A 23,257-nucleotide genomic window follows, 5' to 3' on the forward strand; every position below is an offset into this window, starting at 1 on the left:
CCCTTCACACACACTCTCGCTCTCTCTTTCTCCTTTCCCTCCTCTCCATCTCCCTATTGCATTGTGTCTGACTGATTTTCAGAGCACCTTCGCTGTTTCCCTCTTCTCATTCCCTTTCTGTAAAATATCTAGACAGGAAGGAGGTGGCTCAGAAGCTGAACAAACAATCTCATATTCTGCCTGCAATGTCATCGTTTCTTTCCCCCATTTTAGGGGGCTGAAGTTGCCCAGGAAGGGGATGCAGAGGAGCTGAAAGGAAGGGGGGAGCTCTCCAGAGGCAGCTGCGGTCAGGGGCAGGGACTGCTGCCAGATGTGCCTGCCTCTCTGGGCTTTGATGCGAAAGGGGCAGCAGGAGGAAATATTGGGAGACAAAAGCCCCCGTTTAAATGATCATTTTCTTTATTTAACATGGCAGCAGACACTCTCTGCGTAGGATCATCATGCCGAGCATAAACTGGACTTTCCCACTTGCCTGGCAGGAGTGAGACAGATCACTGTGTGCTATATGAGCATCTGAGGTAAGACCCACTCTTACAGATACTTGATTTTTTCCTAATCAGTTAATTTTCTTAAATATATGTTTCAGCCTCAATCATATATAGTACAGTAGGGGCAAATCTGTGTTAATCTGCATCTAAAGATCCAAAAAAAAGCAGAGGTATAATATATTCAACTCAATTTGGGGAGGTTAGTTACTTTGTCAATTCTGTGTGTGCTATTTGTTTTTTTAGAAAAAATATTTGGTTTAAGAATAGACTGGTGTCATCATAATCCACCACTGGTGATAATACTGATGTTCAGACTCTTAAAAAAAAACTTTGCAAAAAGACAGTGAGCTACAGATGCATGTGCTGTATTTTTAGCTCACATACAAATATTAGAACTCTTATTAAAATGATAGGGTTTTTTTTTTAACAGAGAAGGAATGAATGCTGCATAATTAAGTACAGTATTTAATTTGGCTGTTGTGAAGCAAAAGAATAAGGTAATAATTTTTATTGTACTAATCAGTCTCAAGATGTTCTCTGTGTTAATTGGGTTAAAAAAATTGCAGTACTTATTAGAAATTCTAATTTCACAATGCAGCACTGACAATAAGCTCAGCCAGTGAATTATTCACATCTTTAATTTGCTCACTTAATGACAGTGTTCTGTAATCAGAGTGCAGAGACTGCTGCCTATGCATTATGTATGATGCTCAGGACTTAAATGCAGGACATTATGAAGCTCTCAGTGGTTCAGTAATTAGTTTTCCACAAGACAGGATTTAGATATTCACAGATAAAAGTCCACAGTTGGATAATGCTAAGGTTGCAACACAAAATAACAAAGGAAAGGAAGCTCAAAGTTTAGACTGAAACTTTGTCTTTCTGGCCTTGTCCACGGTGGAAACAGAATCAAGCCACCTGAAATAGTTGCCTAGCTCTGATCACATGTTTGAAAACTGTTTTTGAACAAAGTTGTAGCAGGCAAGGCATTTGAACAATTTCAGTGGATCAGAGGGGAAAGATAAAACCTTTTTAATTAGTGTTCACAGAAGCCCTGCAATCTATCCTCTTAATAAGTCTGTAGCATGCATAGCAGGCATTTTCAATGTGCTTTGTAACTTAGTGCAAATGCAAATCAGGTTACAATAGTGTTTGGCTGTAATTGTGTTTGTAAAAGGGTTACATGCCCAAATGGAGATTGAGCTTGCTCATGGTTTTGTTCCAATTGCTTCTGAGGGGAGGTTTGAAAACCAAATGAGATATTAAGTGAATCTGGGCATGAAAGGAAGTAGATCTGAATTGTCAGTGCAACTCTGGAATTTCTTACACTTGTCAGCTTAGAGTTGTCAGTTTTTCTTTAGTGATTCTGTCATAATTGTTGTCATAAATTATATAACGTTATAGACTATCCAGAACCTTTAAAAATGCTTTAAAAATGTATACTAACTTTGGGAAAACATTTCACAGTATCAGTTCTGAAGTTTAATGACTAAATTGAAATCTTTAACTACAGTGATTGTTTTTTTTTTTTAAGAACATGCTGTGCTGCTTGGGGTATGTTTGAAGACTTAAATATTAATCTTTATTAATAAGATCCCATTGCTTTATCATTTGTCAGTCTAAGATTTGTGCTCATTTCTAAAACCCAAGTGTTAGGACTCAATAAATATTGGTATCCAAAATTGGAATGCACAGTAACACTTTTTAAAAACTTCCTTTTATAGCTTAGAACATTTTTTTAAAGACAGTTGAACTGAGAAATCTGTAGGCAGATGTAGTGTTTAGTGAATGAATGAACTAGTCAAATTAAAAAAAAATTATATTTCACCATAATTTAAAAAATTTTAAAGTCGCACCTCCAAATTTGACTTCTAACTTCTAGAACTGAAAAGTTACTTTAACAAAATAAAAAAGGTTTTCCTGTATGTTTAGGAAACTGTTGCTTTTGTGGTATTTAGAACATCCTTTTTGGGAAAAGGACACTTGTTTGGGAGAGGAATTAGGATATTGGGCAGTTGAGCTGGTGACCTGGCTTTGTCGTGGGTTTGTATACAGAATAATATGTGGCAACCAGATGGTGGTAGTGGTACCGGTAGGTAGCTTAAAGAAATGGCTGGGAGTTAGAAAACTTGGTTCTAGTTCTATTTCTGCCACAAACCAGCTATGTGACTTTGAGCACTTTAAAATCATTTTCCATTTCCTCAACTCAATTGAGGAACCAATTCCTCAACTCCATTTCCTCAATTCCTCAGACAGGAATAACAAACTTTTCTAGGCTTTAGAAAAAACAACTGTAGAGTTGTTATGGGGATAAATGAGGTAGAAGGAGTGAAAGTTTTTTGAAAATTTAAAAGCACTAGACAAAAATAAGGAAGTTATTTTAAGGATTAGCCTAAAACTAAATGTGTTTCTTTGAATGTATATTGTTTATTATGGCAGATGCAATACTCTATAATGCAAAAATGTCAAAATGTTGTCAAGTAAATCAATTTAAATTTAATTTAGTGAAAATAAGCCATGAAAAATTTCCATCTTAGGTATTTGGGGGAGAATTAAGAGAGCTTTGAGATCTCATAAACATCATTTTGATGTCACTACTCCAAAAAGGTTAGTGATTCTCTTGCTTTAGACAGTTCTTTCATCCGTCACTTAGGATAACTTACATATTAATACTCTCAGAAATCTTAAGCCTGGAATGTCTGTCAGTCACTAAGATTTCAGTCTTTCTTCTTCTTAGTTTATATGAGTCAGATTGAGATCATTTACACCACCAGAATTTTGGATCTATTTTACTCACCAAAAATCAGTATATCAACTGATTAATCAATAATTCATTATCTTATTAATTTTTTTCATCATCTATTGAGCACTTACAGTGCTATCAAAAATAACATGCTCTCTCTCCCTCACTCTTATGAGGCAGTTATGTCTGTATTGCAGATGAGAGACTGAAGCATAATGAAGTTAAGTAACTTGACAATACCACACAGCTTGTGAGTGGTAGAGTTGGAATTGAACCAGCTCCAAGTCCTGAGGTCTCAACCAATAGACTGTATTATCAGTTCCTAAGACCCTGTGCTAATTGCTGAGACAAGGTAATTGAGATTCCTGCCCTCAAACTGCTAACAGTGGTAACACTTGAATTTCTTCTGCATGCTCAGTTGTAGGTCAAGACTTGCTTCTCATAATGTGGTCTACAGACTAGCAGCACTGGCATCATCTGGAACCAGGCTTGGGTGCTTTGTAAATTTTGATGTGGCTTTTATATCATCTGGGGATAAGGAGAAAATGCAGATTCTCACTCAGTAGGTCTGGGATGGGGCCCAAGATACTTTTCTAATGTTTCCAGATGATGCAGTGTTGCTCTTTGGAGAAGCTTCCAGTTGGTGACTTCTAGAATTACTCTCATTTCCCAAAGTTAGGTACCCAGTGTGTCTAAGACAGGCCAGGTGTACTGGATTACTTACTGAGTCCTGCTCTTCCTCCATTTCTGATGTTTCTTTGATCCAGATAGAAGAGCTTCCACCTTGGTTTCCTGACTTCAGCCCTCTGCTGCCCTGAGTCTTAGCCCGCATACCTGTGGCCCTGGCTACCTGCTTAGCTCTGGCTTAGACCCTCTCCAATGGGTCTGATCTCACACTCCCAGTTACTAGCATTGACAGTCCTGTATCTGTTGTGGCATCAACCTGGTTGAGGACCTTTATTCCCTTTTCTGCATCAGAATCACCTGTGAAGCTTATTAAACACCTGCAAGCCCTCTCAGCACCACTGGCATAGATTCTGGTTCAGTATACCTGGAGTGAGTCTAAGGACCCTTTTTTTTTTTTTTCCAATCTTTTACAAACCTTTGTAGTTGATCTGATGGACAGCACATGCTGAAAACACGATCCCTGGGGTCCCTTGCTGTGCCATGACCAGATGGGAATTATTTGGAAAGTGATATTGGTGTAGCTTGGGTTCAAGTTTGCCATGCACTAGGAACATTTTCTCTATGCCTCTATGTTAGCAATGGGAGCACAACATAGGAAGAATTTAAAACTTTGCTGAGCTAGTTTCAGGGAGGCTTTGCTGAATGATTGACATTTGAATTGGCTAGTCATTGAATAAATGTCTTTTTTTTTTCAGGTTAAAGGAATAGCATATGCAAAGACAGAGATAAAAATAAGAAAGGTATCTTCAATACTGAGACATCCATTTTGACAAAAATGTTTGTTCAACACACGTAAGGGAGGATTAGGAGATAAAATTATAAATGTAGGTAGCCTCAGTTTCAGGACCTTATCTGTTAAATCAAAGAGTTTACACTTCATTCTATAGACAGAATTACCTGAGGTTAAGATGGAAAGCAAGGTGATCAGATATGTGTTTTGAAAAGATAATCTTGGCATTGAGGTATATGAATTTAGGGGGGCAAAACTGAAGGGAAAGAGACAAGTTAGGTACGTGTGGTAATAGAGTGTGAGATGGGGAGGGATGTTTTTCTCAGGCCACATGCCTGAGCCCTGAACTGAACTCCTTCTGTCTCAGACCCTGATGATGTTTCTTTATCACACTTATATTTTATAGTAATAATCCACATGTTAGATCTTTTAAATGGCATGGCCTTGAGAATTCAGGGAACTCAGTGCTTTTATGAGCCATCATTGGTTCTTCTCTTGATTATTTTACCTTATAATGCTAAGACAGCTAGCTCTAGGGTTCTTCTCTCAGGAGCTGCTTAGAGATTTCAGGTAATTATTTGCTAGCGAAATCTTCTACGTTGGTCTAAGAGAAACTTGAAAACAGTTAATGAGCAGCAATAGGAATGCCAATAGTTGGGAGAATTGTGTCTAGGCCTCTTGAATGTACTGCGATTGCCCAAGCTCTGGAGAAGGACTTTGCATAGTCCATTAGCCTCGACCCAGCTTGATTTTTTGTCCTGCATCTGAATTTGTCCTTCTCAGAGTGAATCTCAGATGTGCTTAGGCATTTCACCCATTTTTTTTGACAAAAGTGTTTGTTCAACACACATAAGGGAGGAGTAGGAGATAAAATTCTAAACTTCAGTACTTCCTTGTTCCTAGCTAAATTCTCTTCCTTGACTTTAATCTACATATGCTTATGTGGTAGGCTGAGTAATGGCTCCCCAAAGATAACTGGCATATCCTGTGAATATGTCACCATACATGGCAAAATGGACTAAGCAGATGTGATTAAGAATCTTGAGATGGGGAGATCATCCTGGATTACTGAGTGGGCCAGTGTAATCACAAGGGTCCTTTTAAGAGAGAGGTAGGAAAGTCAGTTAGAGAAAGAGATTGGGAGAGGCTGCCCTGCTGGCCTTGAAGATGGAGGGAGGGACCATGAGCCAAGGAATGCAGACATCCTCAAGAACCTAGAAAAGGCAGGGAGACAAAATTTCCCCTTAGAACTTCCAGAGGGAATCAGCCCTGCCAACACTTTGACTTTAGCCCAGTTGGACAGATTTTGAACTTCTTACCTCTAGAACTGTATGACAATACATTTGTGTTATTTTAAGCCACTAAGTTTCTGGTAATTTGTTATAGCAGCAATAGGAAACTAATAGTTTATTACATACCTTTATCTGACATTTGTTTTGCTGTCCAGTTTGTCCCACCGATAACAATTTTGTTGCTTTATTGTTGTTTTTCCTTGAATATTTCTCTGCTAGTGGGCCAGCACATTTATTTCTTCTGAGCTTCAAATTCCTCGGTAACAAAGGAATTACCTAGGAGGTGAGTGACTGATGGGGCTGTATTGAGGTAAATGAGATAAGGCCAGTAAAGTACTTCATGCAGTGTTTGATGTAGGGTAGGTGTGAAATGAATGCAGTTCCTATCTGTTCATGAAATTCTGGTAAACTAATTGTTGGGTTTTTTCTCACAGTATTGGAGAAATTCAGTAGCTGTTTTTAATATTAATGGCTAACAGGAGTTTATTTAGGATTTAAATTAATAATTGCTTAGTGCTTATAACAATTCTTTTTGATCCATTTTGAATTTCATTTAAGAGATACTTTGATTTTGAATCTTTGGGGGGTAAAATATTATTCATGGCCATGTCTACACTGTGCAAACTAAACTAGCTAAAGCTTAGCAGAGCACTCTTTTTTTTTCAAAATTTTTCTCCTCCTGCCCCATTTTGAGTGTTTTTCTACACACACACACACACACACACACACACACACACACACACATAAACACACAGTGTCTACTTATAGTCTGCAATACAGTTAGTGCCCTATGTAGGAAGATGCTGTGAGGGTTAAATGAGAATGCAGGTGAAATATTTGGTCTGCTCTTTAGGAATATAATGTAAATTGTTGATACATCTGTTGTACTGACAAGGTTTTGAGCTACTTGGGAAAGATGTATATTATATCTTTGGATCCCTAAGGCCTTACAAGATTTGTTAAATAAATTACTAAATAAAAGTTGGAAACTTAGAGAGGAGCAATGAAGAAGAGTTGGAGAAAAGGGAAAGAAAGAACCAAATCTGGTAGTTATTTGGTTAGGTTCTCCCACTGTTTGCCTCAGAAATGTCTCGCGATCTCTGCATTTGAGCCCCTAGCCCCCAAACTACATAGTTAATGTGTGAACAAACTCTAAACCCTCAGTCACATGAACCAGTCTTAGTAACTCTGACTGTCCAACTAACTAGGGCTGGCAAATAAACTTTCTCTTTCCCTATATTAGTTTCCTATTGCTGCCTTAACAAATTACCATCAACTTAGTACCTAAAACAACACAGATTTGTTATTTTACAGTTCTGTAGGTAGGAAGTCCAGTACAGATTTCACCAGATGAAAATCAAGGTGTTGGAAGACTCTGTTCCTTCCTGGAGGTTCTAGAGGAGAATCTGTTTCCTGCTCATTTGAGTTGCTGGCAGAATTCAGTTCCTTGTGGTTGTGGGACCTAGACCCCCGTTTTCTTTCTTTTTTTCCTTTTTTTCTTTCTTTACTTCTTTCTCTTTTTTTAATGGAAGCAAAGATAAGGAGTGTTATGGGAGAATCATGTGGAAAATTGACAATCAAAAAATATTTTTGAAAATTTCATACCATCCCCAGGGGAAAATTTTACTAGCCCTATGAGGAAAGGAAGGCTTAGAGAAGTGCAGTAACTTGATTTAGGACACACAGAGTCCAGAGTCGAGTTCATTGGTCTGACTGTTGAGCTCATTCTATCAACCTCTCACTATTATATTTGCTGCTCTCTGGATGCATAGGGACCCCAGGCTCCCCCCAGTTTCTGGTATAAGTATGTCCCAAATATTGCATGGAGGTAAATGGCATGGGACTTTTTTTTAACCTTTTGACCCCCTTCACCCATTTCTCTCATCCCCCTACCCCTCACCTCTTGTAATCACCAATCTGGTCTCTGTATCTATGAACTTGTTTTTGTTTGTTTGTTTTTTTACATTCCACATATAAGAGAGATCATATGGTATTTGTTTTTCTCTGGCTGACTTATTTCACTTAGCATAATGGCCTTGAGGGCATTATTGTTGGCTGTCAGCTGAAGCCTATTTTCATCTTCTAAAGGCCACCTACTTTCCTTGGCTTTCTGTCCCCTTCCTGGTCTTCAAAGCCTGCAATGGCAAACTGAATCCTTCTCATGTTTCAAACCTCTCCTTATTCTTCATATCGTCTCTCTGACCCTCTCTTCTGCCTCTCTCTTCCAATTTCAAGGAGTCATGTTATTATGTTGGGCCCACCTGGATAATCCAGGAAAATCTCTACATCTAAAGAGCCTTAACTGAATCACAGCTGAAAAGTACAATTTGCCTTTAAGATAATATATTCACAGGTTCCAGAGATTAAGAGGTAAATGTCTTTAGGGGCCCATTATTCCCCCTACCACAGTCGATAACTGACAGCTTTTGTCTGTATTATAGTTCCACATCTTGTTTTCTAATTTGTGCAATATTATTTTCAGTCTCTCTCTAAGCCTCAGTTATCCAGTCTCAGAACTTTATTAGGCATTTGATTCAAATCTTTTGTTAACTTAGCTCTTCTGCAATGTAAAGTCATTTTTCTCCCAATTTGTTTCAGTTCAATTCAATTCAGTAAGAATTTATTGTCTACTGAAAACATTCCTGGTATGATAAGGTAAGGTATGGAGTTTGTAATCTGCTTTAGAGATAAGATGTATTCATATGAGACAGAGAAAAATGCAAGAGAGAATGTAATCACCGCGAGTATATATGACAGACAAGGGTGCTAAAAGGGGAAGATTAGAATGCACGGTGGGATTAGGAAAGCAAGGTTGTGATTTTGCCTGGCTAAAGTCACTTACAAGATGTGATTTAAGGAACGATGGTCAGATCTTTCTGTTTCAAAATATCTCCCTATATAGCTTGAAATGTTTGCTTCACTTTGTCACTATTATATCCATTTAGCTTAAAAAGCATCCTCTTTTACCAAGCCATCCTGTAGAACTCTTGCTCAGGGAATATATATTCTTAACTGTTCTTAATTGAATACTGCATATCCATCCTTGTACTTTAGTCTGAATCAACTTTCTGTAGACCTTTAAATTTGTTGTCCTAGTATCTGAGAGGGTTTCTAGCACCAGGCATTTTGGGACCTCAATAGCATATAAGTGGAGTAAATCAGGAGCAGGTGGGGACAAGTCTTGGAAAACTGAGCCAGGACCCCTATTACTCTCTCATGATGTCCCTAAGAGAGATTAACATGGCGGTGGGGCTGACTCCCATGGATTGTGGCCAGAAGTCCATATTCCAGTGTTCAAGGGGAAGTAGTTCAAGTCTGAGACAAACAACCATTAACGTCACAGAAGCTCTTAAAATGATAAGTAGGGATAGAGCCATAGAAGTATCTGGAGAGAGTAGAAAATTACAGTCAGGTAGAGGTAGCTTGTTTCTGGGAGAACAGATCCAGATAGAACCTGAACCTCATCTAGGGTCCAGCCACATTAAGGAAACAAGAGGTAGGCAATTATTTGGATCCCAGGCAAATGGACCAGAATTTAGGATAGGGAGCTTGAATATAAAGTGGAAAGCATGGCCGAAGGCCAGAAATAGAGACTTGGTATGAATGGTGGGACAGAGGTTCCAGCCTGGGGCTTGGGATCACTGTGGTCAGGGAAGACATGAGCTTCTGCTGACAGACAAATTCCAGACCTTTGGGACCATAACTCTAATATTCAGTCAGGCCTCATTCTCATTGGCTCAGGCAGAACAGGGCTCACTGATTGTTGTTTTTCAGGGCCTGCACCTGGCCGTGGGTATTGTAGGTCCCGATTGTCAGCCTGTGGGGAATTGGATGAGCACAGTTGGTCTCTGCAGTGCTAAGAACACTTCCATGGAAATTTGTTTCACCTGTGTTGTGGAGTTTGTCTAATGCCAGATGACTTCAGGCACAGTTGAATTAAACTAACAAGTTGTTTGCTTTTACTATAGTGTTATTCCAAATCTGGACACTGGTCATTATTTGGTCATTTTGTTAATTTTCTAAGTTAAAAAGTTAGGTTGAGTTTTGGCAGAATAGGTGAAATTCTAATAATCCATGCTCTCTGAAGTTAAAATGAGAGGGAGTGAGTTCCCTGAGACTTGAGGAATTCAAACATTCATTAGATGACCACTTGGCAGATGTGATACTAAGGCTAAACAGGTGACATTTAAAGGTCCCTTCTAATCCTAAAATCCTATCTAAATAAGGATAATGTAAAATATCTAGATGTCATAGTTTATTGAATACCCGGCTTCTTTTAAATTTTAGAAAAACACATTAATTAGAAAAAAGATTTTAAAAGGGATAATTTTCATTAAGCATGCTTGGTTATTTTAAATTACTTTCTTCAATTTAAAATCCCTTTCATACACTGATTACTTATTAGATAAACCAATAATTTTCATTTGTAGTAAAATGAAAATTTATGCATAAATATTTAAATGTTACACATAGTTATATCCATTGAGGATCCTTTTTTTTTTTTAAAGCATAAAATCCATACTGGTATATTTTATTAGAAAGTTGTTTATTTTAATGCTAGTTGCACTGGATTTTAATGGACTTTTTAATTGCAATTAAACTCACAGTTTTCAAAGTTCTTTTAGAAGAAGGGCCTATCTGTATTTAAGATGTGTGTTGCCTTAGGTAGTGCTGTCACCCAATCTCTGCTGTGTCTGGCAGGCAGTCTGTGAAGAAACAAGTCCACAAAAATGGTGTGTGATTTGGGGGTTGATGTCTATATCTAGGAATGAGATATGGTGGGAGAAGGCAACTTTTCTACCTTCATTTTAAGCCTAGAATCACAGAATTTACATGCTTCAAAAGTTTTTAGTGACAACTCTCATACCTCATTTTACAGATGAGGAAACAGTCACAGTGAGGTTGAGTGGCTTATCTATTTATATATTGCACTTAGCAGTTCTCCCAGCTCCTTTAAATTCAGTTTGACCCTGACAGCCCATTCAATTATTACTCTTCTTTTAAAGAAGAGGAGAGATCGAGTGAATTGGGCAAGATCACACAGTCAGTGGATGGGGGTCCTGCTGCCTCCACTTGTGATGCTGGAATATATCCTTGCACAGTACTTTTTTCCATCCTTATTTCTCTGGTGACTACAAGATGATTAAATCAAACCTTATTCATCTGAGGGTAGGTAAAATAAAGTTACAACATACCCCATTCGTTGCAAAACAGTGTAAGATTTGGAAGTGCTGAAAATAGCTTTTTCCTAAGGAATTTACTAAACTTATCATGTGTAGTTTATATTTTATAAATAATATTAGATACCAATCACATGTATTATTTTGATATTTACAGGTTTCATAATACTTAGCATTTTAAAAAGATTGCTTTTTATATAGTAATATTTGATTTATTACCTTATAATCATTGTTTTTGATGAACATTGACATATATATTTGAACATTCAGGAGCAGAAACTTTCTAATGATGCCAGTCAAAAGTTATTCTCAGAATTTTAATTTCATAATGTTGTACATTGTAAATAATTACATTTATTTCTTTTGATCTCTATGTGTTGATCTTTAAAAATATTCTTAACTATCTGCCTAAAGCTGGTGGTAGGCAGGACTTTTGATTGCAGTCTTCTCACACCTTGTGTCCTAAGAAGCCACTTTTCTCTTACTTTTCTTGAAGCCCAGATGTGAAGATCCTGCATTTTTTCCGTTGCAGTGCAAGAAGAGCTTCTTAGCGTAGGGAAGATGCTTCAAAGCCACTTCGAAACCTCGATGTGCGTGTCTGTGTCTGTAACTCACTGCTGAGCTGTTCACAACATGCTACCTGTTCTCATCTTTCAACATCCCAGAGAACTAAGCATTGCAATATGATTGCCATTCTGTAAATGGGGAAACTGAGGTTCTGGGAGGTTGAGTACAAAAACCATTCAAGATATCCTTTTTCTACCACAACAAACTTATTTTATTATATTTCCTTTTGAAAGAGAGAGAGGGAGAGAGAGAGAGAGAGAGAGAGAGAGAGAATGAAAGTAAGATCAACAGTGGCCCTTTACATTTGTATAGCACTCTAGAAATTTCTCTTTATTTTTCTAGCCCATTGTGTGTTATGTGTGTATTACAGTGTTCTCTAGAGGACTAATGTGATAACGATAATAGTAATATTTGTTAAAACCTTCCATATGGCAGACACTGTGCTGTTTCATATACTTTATCTCATTTCCTCCTCGCAGACGCCGTATGAAGTAGAAATTATTATCCTCATTTTTAAGATGAGAAAATGAGGCTTAGAGAGATTAAATGGCTTGCCCAAGGTTACTGCTGTTTAAAACAAGCAATCTAACTGCATATTCCAATACCCTAACCACTCTGCTCTGCTGCTTGCACTGTACCTAAGGCTCTTCTTTTTTACCTACTAATGTTTCTTCTCTTTCATGAAGGGGTTGCAGGGGAATGACTTCTGCACTAGCACTGTGCTGTTAAGAACTGGTGCTACTGACCAGTGTGCTCAAAATTTAGTGGGTATAAATATTATCTGAGTTGTTTCCTAAGGTACTAGACATTGCTGGTACTAGACATTGCTGAAATTTTCATACTAACCTAATTGATACAAGATTTAAATGTGAATTAGAGTTGGTCAGTGGGTAAACACCCAAATTTGATATTGTCAACAAATGTGTAAGTAAATAATCATCTCTTCACAAGTTGTTATATGAAAACAGATGTTATGATGTCAGTTGCTTTTAAGCAAGTTTTGTGGTGCCTATTCTATGTAATTAATACAATCATGGGATATAATCCAAAAGGGTCTTTACTTTTGTCTTTCTGCCCCTTTAAATTTCTCCAGTGGCATTAGCTTGTCTGCTTATGGATGGAAATATGTGGTCAATTCTATGGCTTTTCTGTTCTCTCTCTCGGGTCCTACATTTTGGAGCTTGAGAAACCTCCACACTGTTTTCCACAGTGGCTGCACCAATTTACATTCCCACCAACAGTGTACAAGGGTTCCCTTTTCTCCACATCTTTGCCAACGTTTGTTATTTGTGTTCTTTTTGATGATAGTCATTCTGACAGGTTTGAGGTGATATCTCATTGAGGTTTTGATTTTCATTTCCCTGATGATTAGAAGTGTTGAGCATCTTTTCATATGCCTGTTGGCTGTCTACATTTCCTCTTTGGAAAAATGTCTATTCAGTTTTTCTGCCCATTTTTTAGCCAGGTTGTTTGTTTTTTTGATGTTGAGTTATATGAGCTGTTTATATATGTTGGATGTTAATCCCTTATCGGTTATATTATTCGCAAATATTTTCTCCCATTCAGTAGGTTGTCTTCATTTTGTTGATGGTTTCCTTTGCTGTGCAAAAGCTTTTACGTTTAATTAGCTCCCATTTGTTTACTTTTTCTTTTATTTCCTTTACTTTAAGAGACAGATCCAAAAAATATTGCTACAATTCATGTCAAAGAGTGTTCTGCATATGTTTTCCTCTAGGAGTTTTACAGTATTGGGGTCTTACATTTAGACTTTTAATCAATTTTGAGTCTATTTTTGTATATGATGTTAGAGAATGTTCTAATTTCATTCTTTTACATGTAGCTGTCCTGTTTTCCCAGTACCACTATTGAAGAGACTGTCTTTTCTCCATTGTATATTCTTGTCTCCTTTGTCATAGATTAATTGACCATAAGTGCATGGGTTTATTTCTGGGCTCTCTATCTTGTTCCATTGATCTATGTGTCTGTTTTTGTGCCAGAACCATACTGTTTTGATTATTGTAGCTATGTAATATAGTCTGAAGTCAGGGAGCATGATTCCTCCAGCTCTGTTCTTCCTTCTCAAGATTGCTTTGACTATTCAGGGTCTTTTGTGTTTCCATACAAATTTTAAAATTATTTGTTCTAGTTCTGTGAAAAATGCCATTGGTATTTTGATAGGGTTAGGGTTAGGGTTGAATCTGTAGATTGCCTTGGGTAGTATGGTCATTTTAACATTTACAGTCTTTTAAAATACATAAATGAATCTGTTCCTTTACGAGCAAGATTGTCTTTTCTCCCACTGACCTCTTGCCAGTGTAGAGAAGTCTGTGGATTGATTTGGGGTTTGGTAGTATTTTTAGTTCTCTAAGTCCAAAGAATAAGATCATGGAACCAAGCAACAGTTACAAAGTAGGTAGAACCACTTTATTATTACCTAGTGAACTGGACCCCCACTTATATACCACTTTATATCATCTTAGCTCCATTTTTTCCTCCATTCACTGCTGCAGTGGCCAGGTCCACACAGACTTTGACCAGATTTATATAGGCATAGTCTGACAGTGCCTCAGCCAGGGCCAGTTCCTTCTTTTTTCCCATCTTCTGTTTCTCTGACTACCTTAGAACTGCTGGGCTCTCATGCATGATCAACCAAAAGAATGGAGGCAAAGGAGTTAATGCCCATGGGGCCACTTGGCTAATAGAGAATATACCAGGTAGATAAATGTTTCTTCCTTTTCAATACCAGGTGGGCAATTCTGAAATGCATGTCCATAAAGCTTCTCATAATCTGTTTTTTTAATAAATTTATTTATTTTATTTTATTTATTTTATTTTTGGCTGTGTTGGGTCTTTGTTGCTGCGTGCGGGCTTTTCTCTGGTTGTGGTGAGCGGGGGCTACTCGTCGGTGTGGTGCACGGGCTTCTCGTTGCAGTGGGTTCTCTTGTGAAGCATGGCTCTAGGCACATGGGCTTCAGTAGTTGTGGAGCGCAGGCTCAGTAGTTGTGGCCCACGGGCTCTAGAGTGCAGGCTCAGTAGTTGTGGCACACGGGCTTAGCTGCTCTGCGGCATGTGGGATCTTCCTGGACCAGAGATCGAACCCATGTCCCCTGCGTTGGCAGGTGGATTCTTAACCACTGCACCACCAGGGAAGCCCTCATAATCTGTTTTGAACTAGTAATTATTGCCCATAGAGGTTTCCAGCTAGATAACACATCTTTGTAATGACTTTGACTTCTTCCCCACAGATTCCTCCATCCCTCACTACTATTCCCTGAGATCAATTCCCAAATAAACTACCTGCCTGCAAGCCTTTTTCTCAGGCTTTCAGGGTGACCCAGGCAAAGACTAATTACCAATACTAATCCTTCTCATTTTCTGTCTCTTGAAGATTGGTGTAAACCCAGAGATTAAAAGTTATAAATTCTATGAAATTGGCATGTCTACAAAGAGTAATGCCTGTATTTGTTGGCTTCAGTTGAATAATTTGACACCAAGAATTGAAATTGCTCATAAGTAATTCATGAATGTGGGCAATAGGAGCTGAAATACCACCAAGCTGTCATCCTCTCTTGGAAGCAGAGGACTGGACTAAATAAGTTCTTTGAGAAACAATGAGGATTTAAGTGACTTTTATCAGAGGGAGGCACTTTCTTTTTGGCTCAGGAAGGTATCAAAAAGGCTTGTCATTTATCCGGGCTCACAAGTAGCTATAGACCAAGGGGATGCCTTACAGTTTGCTTTAATTTAAAAGTGATATATTCTTTCCACGATTCAGAGTTGTCCTAGGTGATAGTGATGCTGAGGTCACTTCCACCTGGCTTTGTGCTGCACAGGAGAAGCTGAACAAATGTTTTCCCATTCGTAGTCTCAGAAACTCCTGTAGTTGTACGATAAGGCAGTCCATGGTTCCTAAACACTGTTCTATGGACTGACTGTAGCAAAATCACTGAGGAAGCTTTTCTAAAATACATGGTTCTAAGTTCTGGAGATTTGGATTAGTTTTGGAGTTTGGGCAGTGGTAGGCTGGAACTGGCCTGTGTAGCTTGTGAGAGCCCATTGTTCACCTCTCTAACTCTGCCTTGAGTGACTTGAGTGTTAGTAGCTTGAAATCAACTCTAGTGAGTATTTATTCTACGGAAATTGGCAAATGCTTAAAATCAGAGATTTATTTTTCCTGCTAGAGAGCTGGTGTCAAACATTTATTAGCACATCACGGCCTGGGGCCAAGGATCCAGTATAACCTCTCACTCAGATAAGGAATTCAGGAGTGTGTAGTATTTTTATTTTTGATTTAACATGGGCTATTTACATGGCAGTACTATTAGCCCTTTATCACTTTTTTTGGCAAATATTTTAAAGGTATATCTGTTAACATTTTTTATTTAAAATAATATTATTGAAATTACTTTAACAAATTGCCAGTTTTGACTATATGTAATTACAAGTTTGACCAATTTGTGCTGTAGCAACTAATGTAAATGACCTCTTATTTGACACTGCATTGGGTTTTCTAAGGGAAAATGAATGATTCCGTATTAATTTAATTTCGTATGTGAGTTGTACAAAAATTAAAATTATTATACAAAATTAAAATATTTATCTGGTTTAGGTTAATCATAGTTCTTAAACTGTTTTAACAGAACCTTGGAGTATCACTAGTCTCCTGATTATTATAATTTAACAAATGATTGCTATACTAAACCAAATGGTTACCATGGCAGGATTTCATCTGGAGTCTGGAGATAGGAAGGGTGGCTCATTAGAGTGGGGTTCTTATTTCTCCTCCCTATTGGTACCTCCAATTGTTAAACATTAAACATGGTGAGGCTGGAGAACTCAGTACGTATTTATAAAAAGGACAATGATTCTCAAGACAATGCCTATATTTCTGTACCTGGCAACAGTGATTTAAAGACTAGTTAAGGTCATTCAAGCCATTGCCAACAAAGTTAATGCTGATGAGTCTGGAATACAAAAATCACAGTTTGGTTTTAACACAAAAGAGGAAATGCTAAATTGTTAAATGTGGTATAGTATTTTGAAAATTGAATTAGATGTGAGCAAACCTGCATTTGGCCTCAGCTTCATCATTTCCTTTTCAAGTGCCATTGGTCAAGTAATATAATCTTTATCAGCATTGGTTCCTTATTCTTGAAACTACTCTATTTATATCACATAGTTTATTTGAAGAACAAATGAGGTAATATATGTGTGAGCAATTTGAATACATTACTCTTCAAACGTAAGAAATTATTAATATTAGTTTTTTATTTCAAATACTTAGGAAGGATATTATCCTTTTATTAAATGGGATCCATCACATCACATATGTAATATACTCAGTTGATAAATCCCTTATCAGAACTTTAAACAATTGAATGAGTCTTAATTTGCCATTGACATGTATGGTTACCTTTTTTTATGCCATCTTGATTATTATGAACTGATATTATTTTGCAATTATTTTATGGCAGGATGGCTATATTGTTTAAAATATTTCTATCTTATGTGAATATAGTAGTATGAATAAAGAAAGTAACAGTTAACACTATGGAGTTCTTACTATGTAGGAGGAAAATCCTTTAGAGCAGACTATCCAAAAGTTTTCAGATGAAAAAACTAAGGCTTAGAGAGAAGTATTGACTCTTCCAAGTCTTAACAGTGAGAAAAAATGATAAAGCTAGGACTGAGATATTGTTTCACTTGACACCCAACCTCAAACTCTGAGCCAAAATGCTAATAATACTGCCTCTTGCATTATTCACCTTTGCCTTTATTCTCACCATAACTCTCATCTTCATTACTCAGTAAAAGTGGGTATGTATATACATGTAAAACAAGTGACCCTCTTAGATAAACAAGATGAATAAGTGATGGTGACAGTTCATAGTTGGAAGCAATCAGAGACCACTGCCTCTATGTGGCTGCAAACTACTTGGTATCCTGACATAGTCTATGATTTCTGTAAATCACATTCATAGTAATTTATAACTGTAATAAATGGCATTATTTTTTTCACTAAGTCCAGATTTGAAGAGCAAGTGGAAATTTCCCCTCAATGACACTATTATTTGGTTTATTAAAGTATTCATAAACACAATTTTTATTATTTTTAAATGCATAGGCATTTATATTTTTTATTTATAATTGCTACAAAAGCCATAGATATTATAATCCTCATTCTGCAAATAAGGAGACTGAGGTGGAGAGCACCTCACCTGAGGGCACAAAGTTGCTAAGTGGTAGAGGAGGAATTCAAACTTTGGTTCCCTAGACTCCCAGGTCCATCATTTTCTCACTAACAACACATGGCACTATGTTTGTGGAACACCCTGGAGGGGGGGTCCTATAAAGGAAAGTTTACAATGTGACCATACATAAACTTTGAATAATTATCATATTTAAAAATCACAAGGTTTCACATGCAAATCTAAGTTTGTGATTTGTCTGGAAGGTCTGAAACAGGGGCTGGTTTAAAGGCTCTGCTCCCTTTAAAATGCAGCCTGAGCTCTCATTTTACCACCTTCCCTATCACTTCTCTTGTCATCAACCACACTACTACCTGACCCTATTAGAGTTGATCACCTATGGATCCTGTTGTGATTTCAAAGGTTTGTCAACTGAAGAAGAAAAGTTAAGATTGTGCTGTATTTGTGATAATTTGGGGGCAAAGTTGTCATAGTCGTTTCCAAGATAATGTATTTTGGTTCTGAACCAGGGACTTCTGAGAAGATGAATGCTTTAGGCCCTTCTTCTGGAATTATAATCGACTGACATGAGTGCTTATTAAAATTTCGATGTTATTCAAATTCAGTCAGTATAATTTTTAGTATTTCTATAAACTGGAATTTGTGTGGTAAAGAATAATGCTTGCATTGGGAGCGCAAAAATGATAAGATCCTACTTTTTTTTTTTTTTTTTTTGCGGTACGCGGGCCTCTCACTCTTGTGGCCTCTCTCGTTGCGGAGCACAGGCTCTGGACGCACAGGCTCAGCGGCCATGGTTCACGGGCCTTGCCGCTCTGCGGCATGTGGGATCTTCCGGGACCGGGGCACGAACCCGTGTCCCCTGCATCGGCAGGCGGACTCTCAACCACTGTGCAGCCAGGGAAGCCCAAGATCCTGCATTTTGTTTGGAAACAAACATATTCTAAAGGCAAGGGTGGGTTGGAAAGGGAACACGAACCTCCTTTTGTATATTATTATGTAAATCATAGTGTATCATGTAATCCTCAAAATAGGCCTTTATATCATTACTCAGATGGAATAAGCATAATTTTTTATGGCTAGGCGATTATATAGTTCATCTCTCAAAGAAACAAGACTTCATAGCTAGTGCTTTATTTGGGTTTTCTAATTAAAAAAATGAAACAAAAAATTATTCTAGAGTTAAAATTTTGAGGAAAATATAACAATTAAAAATATCAATTTTGCCGATATTTAAAAAAAGAATTGTGTTTCTTAAGTATATCAAAGTTTTAAATAAACTGTTACAGGAAATTTTATTCATTTATAGGCAGTCAAAAAAATATCTCAAGTCTAGTGGGAATGGGAGGAATACTTTCTAATACTTGAAGTTAAGTGTTTCTTTTATGGGACAATTTTCTAAGTACAAATGACTTCATATCCACACTCACATGTAGTCTAAAATGTTTAGATCATTAATAAAAACAGTTTACATATACTTCTTAATATGATAATTAATGTAAATGAATTTGCAAGTTTAAAAACAATAAGCAAACATAAGGCAATATTATTATTTGGATATTTTCTGAGTTCATACTGTGAATTAAGCACTGCTAGGTGCTGTGAAAGATTTATAAAAATATGTATTTTTGAATATTTATTTTAAATAATCAGTAGGTTCATAATTTGAAAAATACATAAAGGTACATAATAAAAATACCATGAAAATTATTACTTCACCTCTGTTTCCATCTCCAGAGGCAACATATATTAGCAGTTTCTTGTGTGCAGATAAGCAAATACAAGCCAAGCGGGGGATATTCTCCCCAACATCTGGGTTGTACAGCCTGCTTTACACATATAGTAACCTCCAATGCGTAGTTCCTAATCTTGCTTTTTCACACACATATCTTGGAGATTATTCCATAGCCTGAGTAACAGATTATATCCTTTTTTTATGCCTGCAAACTATTTCCTTTTGTGGGTGTTTCATAATCTATTTTAGCAGTCATCTGTTATGGACATTTAGGTAGTTTCCAAATCTTGCTATTCCAAACCATATTGCAGTGAATAACCTATATATAGGTCTATTCACCCATAAGTCACTATGACTTTAAGAAAAATTCCTTGAAGTAGAGTTGGATTAAAGGGTATGTACTTCTATAAATTTGATAGATATTGTCAAATTACCTTTGTAGAGGTTGTGCCAGTCTCCACATTGACTAACAGCATACAAAAATGCCTGTTTCCCAACTGCCTGGCCAAACAGTATTATTAATCTTTGGTATTTTTGCCCATCTGATAGGTAAAGAATGGTATATTAGTGTAGTTTTAATTTTCATTTTTCTTATTCTCTTATTCATGTGTTTAAGAGTTATTTGTGTTTCATTTTCCACAAACTGTACACATTGTTTGCTTATTTTTCTTTTGGGCCATTTATTATCAAGTAATAGGTGTTTATTGTTTATTGGTTTGTGATAGGCATTGCAAATATTTATCCCAGCTTGTCATTTTTCTTTTGCCATTGTTTATTATAGTTTTTGCTATAAAGATTGTTATGAATTTGTTATGAATTTTCTATGTTGTAGAATTTATCAATCTTTTGATTGATGGCTTCTGTGTCATATTTAAATAGGCTTCTTCTACACCAAGATTATAAAACATTTCTCCCAGGTTTCTTCTAATACTTCTATGCTTTCACTTTTACAGTTAAATCTTTGATTCATTTGGAATTTATCCTGATGTAGAATATGAGGTATAGCTCTAATGTTATTTTTTTTCTAGATGGCTACCTAGTGGCATTTATTGAATAATCCATCTTTTCTTCAGTGAGTTGAGATGCTGCCTTGCTACCTTTTGTTATGGTAATAATTATGGAGTGCACACTATGAATCAATTGTTGTGTTAGGTACTATGGTAAATTTTAAAAGTGTAATATAGTTCCCACAGCCAGAAATTACTGTCTAGTTATAGCAACAAAACTAACGCTCATGGAAAAAATAAAATGGTGTGTTGTATCAGAGATGGTTTTATGGAGGGGTGGACATCAGTTCTTCCCTGACAGTTGTAAATGGAATTAGAGAATAAAAACACACAGAAGAGAAATAGGAGAACAGAAGAAAAGGAGGATACCTGCTCATACTCATTAACCAATGCTGATAGTTCTAGACCAGACGCAGGCTAAAACTTGATTAGCAAATATTCGTTATGGATATATTTCTGTATGGCAAATGCTTTTATTTTGTAGAAACACATCTATCATATCTAAGTTGAAAATTACCATTATAAGATGCTGTTAATTTCTTAAATTCTTCATTTTTAAGTTATATGTGGGAATAAAGGTATTTGTAGAAAATGGCTTCAACCTCAATAGCCACTGTAAGAGCAAGCATCTTGTTAGTACATTTGGAATTATTTGGATATATCTGAATTGTTTCCTGTTGTATTTTCTTGCTTGTTTAATATTGAAGCTCTTTGTATGAAATTAGCCATACTGGACTCTATCACTTAAAAACTTAAGATATAATTTTTTTTTTTTTTTTTGGCTGCGCTGCATGGCTTGTGGGATCTTAGTTCCCTGAGCAGGAATCGAACCTGGCCCCTTAGCAGTGAAAGTGGAGAGTCCTAACCACTGGACCATCAGGGAATTCCTGAATTATAATTTATATGTCATAAAGTTCACCATTGTAAAGTGTAGAGTTAAGTGGTTTTGAGTAAATTCATGAGATTATGCAACCGTCACTTCTACTTAATTCCAGAATACTTCCATTACCCCAAAGAGAAACTTTGTATGAGTTAATAGTCACTCCACATTATCCCCACTCCCAAGCCCCTGGGAACTACTAATCTAATTTCTGTTTGTGTAGATTTGCCTGTTCTGGAAGTTTCATATAAATGGAATCATATAATATGTGGCCTTCGGTATTTGTCTTCCTCATGTAACATAATTATTTGAGGTTCATCCATGTTGTAACATGTGTCGGCAATTTAGTCTTTTTTATGGCCAAATAATATTCCATTGTGTGAATATACCACATTTTGTTTATTCATCAGTTGATGGACGTTTGAGTTATTTCTACTTTTTGCTAATATGAATAATGCAGCTGTGAAAATTTGTGTACAAGTTTTTGTGTGGACATAAGTTATTTCTCTTGGGTATATACCTAGAAGTGGAATTGCTGGATCACCTGATAACTCTATATTTAAATTTTTGAGGAACTGCCAAACTGTTTTCCACATTGACTGCACCATTTCACATTCCCACCAGCAGTGTATGAAGGTTTAGATTTCTTCAGATCTTTGCCAACACTAGTTATTTTCCATTTTTAAAAATTATAGCCATCCTGATTTGTGAAGTGGCATATCATTGTGGTTTTGATTTGCACTTCTCTGATGACTAATCATGTTGAACATCTTTTCATGTACTTATTTGCCATTTGCGTATCTTCTTTGTAGAAATATCTATTTAAATTATTCAGCCATTTTCGAATTGGTTATTTGTCTCTTCATTATTTAGTTGTAGGTGTTCTTTATACATTCTAGAAACTAGACCCTTATCAGGTGTATGATTTGCAAATGTTCTCTCCCATTGCTTAGTTGTTTTTTTTTCATTTTCTTGGTAGTATCCTTTGACACAGAAAAGTGTTTTTTTTTAAATTAATTAATTAATTTATGGCTGTGTTGGGTCTTTTTTGCTGCTTACGGGCTTTCTCTAGTTGCGGAGAGCAGAGGCTATTCTTTGTTGTGGTGCACAGGCTTCTTGTTGTGGTGCGCAAACTTCTTGTTACGGTGGCTTCTCTTGTTGTGGAGCATAGGCTCTAGGTGCATGGGCTTCAGTAGTTGTGGCATGTGGGCTCAGTAGTTGTGGCTTGTGGGCTCTAGAGCACAGGCTCAGTGTTGTGGTGCATGGGCTCAGTTGCTCCATGGCATGTGGGATCTTCCCGAACCAGGGCTCAGAACCGTGTCACCTGCATTGGCAGGCGGATTCTTAACCACTGTGCAACCAGGGAAGTCCAGTTTTATTTTTTCTAATTTTTATTAAATATCCAGCTTATTTAAAATTTTCAAATGAATCTAAATAATCTATTTTTTCTTTGGTTGCATATGCATTTGGTCATATCTAAGAAACTTTTACTTAATTCAAGTGATCGTATAACTCAAAGATTTACTCCTGTGTCGTATCCTAAGAGTTTTATGGCTTTAGCTCTGATTTTAGAAATTTGATCTATTTTGAGTTAGTTTTTATATGGTGTGAAATAGGGATCCAAGTTCATTCCTTTGTGTGTGGATGCCAGTTGTCCCAGCACCATTTGTTGAAGAGACTATTCTTTCCCCATTGAGTGATCCTGGTATCCTTGTTGAAAATCAATTGACTGTGTAGATGTA

The 23,257-nt window shown here is 36.8% G+C and overlaps 1 protein-coding gene across 16 annotated transcripts in view; it reads left to right on the forward strand.

Annotated features, from left to right (window-relative positions):
• Nucleotides 1-23,257, forward strand: part of LOC307195594 (uncharacterized protein) — a 920,801-nt gene that overhangs the window by 25,124 nt on the left and 872,420 nt on the right. For 14 of the 16 annotated variants that reach the window (XR_013830873.1, XR_013830874.1, XR_013830875.1 and 11 more), the window contains exon 2: nucleotides 416-518. The exons of 1 other annotated variant lie outside the window; for it this stretch is intronic. The gene's annotated coding sequence lies outside the window, so the exon portion shown is untranslated. The remainder of the gene's footprint in view (nucleotides 1-415; nucleotides 519-23,257) is intronic. One more of the 16 variants, XR_013830885.1, reaches the window with a different exon arrangement.

Source organism: Stenella coeruleoalba (genome assembly GCF_951394435.1).
Source record: "Stenella coeruleoalba genome assembly, chromosome: 12".
In the NCBI taxonomy this organism is placed as follows: Eukaryota; Metazoa; Chordata; class Mammalia; order Artiodactyla; family Delphinidae; genus Stenella; species Stenella coeruleoalba.